A 3,312-nucleotide genomic window follows, 5' to 3' on the forward strand; every position below is an offset into this window, starting at 1 on the left:
TCCCTCTCTCTTTTCTGGAAGTAGATGCGGAGCATTCTAGCGAGACATTTATTAACATAAGTCACAATATGATCGCTTATTCTCGTGCCAAGGTACCAATCTATGCATATATTTTCTCTATGTATTTTCCTTTTTTTGCGGTATAATGTCTTCTTTCGTTACGCTCTAATTAAATCCTAAGCGATATAACTACGTCGAACTGTACCGAGCGACTCTCCATTTTTTCGAAATAATTATCAGCCCATAAATGATTTGTCAGCAATTATTTGCATAGAAATCCCAATAATTTTTTCGCAAGCGCGCGCATCTGCGACGCTGGCTTTCGAGGATAAAAGCGCGCACTCTATCGTGAGTCATATCATAGGCGATTTATCAGAAAGGCATGGATGCTTCAAGAAGTTCGTTAAATATACGAGGGCCTGGAGATTGATATAAGAGAACGGGGCATCGATATATGGTTGCACGTCCACCCTCCATATGCGATCAACAGCGACTTCTCGCGCACTCGCATCGACACACGCACGCGTCGGCGTCGGTATTTATAAATAAATACCTCGGCCACGTGCCATGGGAGAAATAAAAATGTTTGAAAAATGCCTTAACTCGATCAAAAGAATTAAGACAAACATATGCACGCGTAAAATATGTATGTAAAATATACGTACACATGTGCAGTAAAGAAATATCAAGGTGAATCGCGACGAGCTACATGAGAAAAAAAACATGCTTATAAATTTATTTGCCTAAAATATACAGTTATTCTTTATACATATATATAAACTATGAGAATGGCAGTGAGAATAGCAAAATTGTTTCATATTATTTCGATCTTTTGCACAATGAATCATTCGCGCGTCATTCTCATCTATTAATATCCCCATATAAAGCGTTTCAAAGAAATTATACGAAAATAATGTATCGCGAGAGATATTCATGGAATGAAATGCAGAACTGTGAAATAGCTGTGAATATGTATCTAGAAGATTATTCGAAAAACCTGAGAATTTCATTCCTAAGCGTTAAATGCGTGTTCCCATACGCAATCCTCCTAAATATGTGGAACAACTAAGAAAATAATATGATCCAGTAAAGAAAATATCGTTAAATATCTATAAATTGTTGTTTATTTTTACTCAGCTCTCGTATATATTAAAATACGATATACTTTGACTTTCATGAATATCTGCTTTAGAGACCCGAGACTTTTCTTTTTTATAATTACGGACAATAATTACGCACACATGCACACATTGATCCTCGAGTCTCGGCCGATAAATCTCAACTGCTGCTCTTCTTCGTCGTTTTTTATGGCACCATAAAAAAGTGACGTTTATCAAGTTGGAGGTCGGTTCCGCCGGTCGTGCACGAGACGTTTCGCACATTTTTCAAAAGCGTCATTAAGAGTACGTGGTTCACGTGAGTACGTTAATTTTTGGCTAAAGGTCGGCTCTCTTTTGCCTGTAAAGTATATAAGTATATTTCGATAGGAAACAATAGAAGAGCGCAATATCACAGAGTGTATATATGTACATAGATTAATGTGCATTGTTTCTTGTTCTTTTGTAGTGGTTTTTTGATGTAGCAAACTTTTTAATTATAAATTTATTATAGCAAACTGAAATTTTATGTAACGCCAATTTTATTTGAGATGTAATTACGAAATGACAGATATCGTTGTATAATAATTATGTAATTTATTCGATGCATTGTATGTGTGTGTGTGTGTGTGTGTAATACAAAACAGTAAATTAGAAAAATTAGGAAACGACGTAATACTGCAAGAGTTGTTCGTAAAGTATAAATACGAATCAATTTATCTTGTTTGAATATCAAAGTATAAATGCTATTCGAATATGACGTATTGTCGGTTTGTATCAATAGTCAAAGATACATAGTGAAATACAGATTTCCAATGTTTACACAATTATCGATTGTGTTTGCATTCACGTGTCGCATTTCGTATATGTAGAAAAAAAAAATGTACACGCGTGCCGAAAATACGTAGGAGTATGTAGAACATATATTCCTACGCCACTTGTATCCGTGTTCAACTTTCGAATGGCCTTTCCTTTTTTGTTGTTCTGATTGAGTATCACATTTTTTAATATTTTTTTAGAATATTTTTTTAAATAGTATATTTATTCCAGGTATTCCAAATTTATCAGGAAAATCCAAGCAAAAATTGATTCTATATTTATCGATGAATCTGTTGGTAATTTGTTGATTAAATTCTCTTTCTCAAAGAATTGAAAGACATTGATAACGAAATAAATTTATGTAGACCGTGTGTGTAGATAAATGGGCACAAAAACATCCACGCTAATATAATAGAATCTCGCGAGAAGAACATGAAAGAAAATAAAACGTCGATAACTGCGAAAAGCGCGCGTACGCTAGGGTGCGGATAGATTTTATTTCATCGTACAAGTAACACGAAGTGAAGGTGGAAATACTGTAAGCCGTAAGCGACCTTGACCCGAACGGAGAGGTTCAAATCGGGAGGTGAACCAACCAGGGTCTTTTCGCGGAAAAGTTGGGTGCGTCCGCGTGCGCCACGGTAGATAGGTAGAAACCTTCACGTTGTGTTTACATAGACTCGCCCTTTTCCACGCGATACGCATACACGTGCTGCACCTTGTTCTTCTTCTTATTTCCCCCTTCTTTCCCCGCTTTACCTTGCATCACGTCATCGCGTATCGATGCCAAGATGATAAAAAAAACTTTCAATTTTTACAAATCTTTCTCACAAAAGAGAGATATCAAAATCTTTTTATGTAATCTATTTGATATAAAACAGATTATTCCACGAGTACAATCGATTTATAAAGCTATCCTAGCTTTTTGTCTGTTTGATTTCGCGTCGAAATAGCACTGGTACTCCATTTATTACCGTTGCAAGAGGCAAAGAGAGACGCAAACATTTAAAAGAGAATGAGAAAGAGAGAGAGAGAGAGAGAGAGAATATTTCTGGTAGTGCAAATAAATTCTCTATTGCATTTTATTATATCTGTTCGATGTTTCTCAGCGCTTTATTTAGACTACAAATCAAGTTGCGCGCTTTTCCAGGTCTTATAGGCCGGCCCATCTTTAAGAAATTGAAGCAGATAATTTAGTTATAGAGAATATATAGTTGCACAACACAAAGTATATATTTTTATTAGAAAACAATAATGTATCTAGAAGGGGGAAGGAACGATTTCGTATCTCCACAAAAAAAAAAAAAAAAAAAAAAAAAAAATTAAATTGTCAAAACAGTGAAATGAAAAACAATATCAGCATTGTCTGTAGTATAAAATCAAAGTAATAAATAAA

General features: G+C 35.0%; 2 protein-coding genes across 5 annotated transcripts in view; one reads left to right on the plus strand and one right to left on the minus strand.

The window, feature by feature from the left end:
- The window catches only part of LOC115234112 (cytochrome b5-like), a 44,759-nt gene that overhangs the window by 28,926 nt on the left and 12,521 nt on the right, over positions 1-3,312 (plus strand). The gene's annotated exons all lie outside the window — the stretch shown is intronic.
- The window catches only part of LOC115234109 (junctophilin-1-like), a 24,228-nt gene that overhangs the window by 12,404 nt on the left and 8,512 nt on the right, over positions 1-3,312 (minus strand). The window lies entirely within an intron of this gene.

Source organism: Formica exsecta, unplaced genomic scaffold, assembly GCF_003651465.1.
Source record: "Formica exsecta isolate Colony F162 unplaced genomic scaffold, ASM365146v1 scaffold194, whole genome shotgun sequence".
NCBI classification, from domain to species: Eukaryota; Metazoa; Arthropoda; class Insecta; order Hymenoptera; family Formicidae; genus Formica; species Formica exsecta.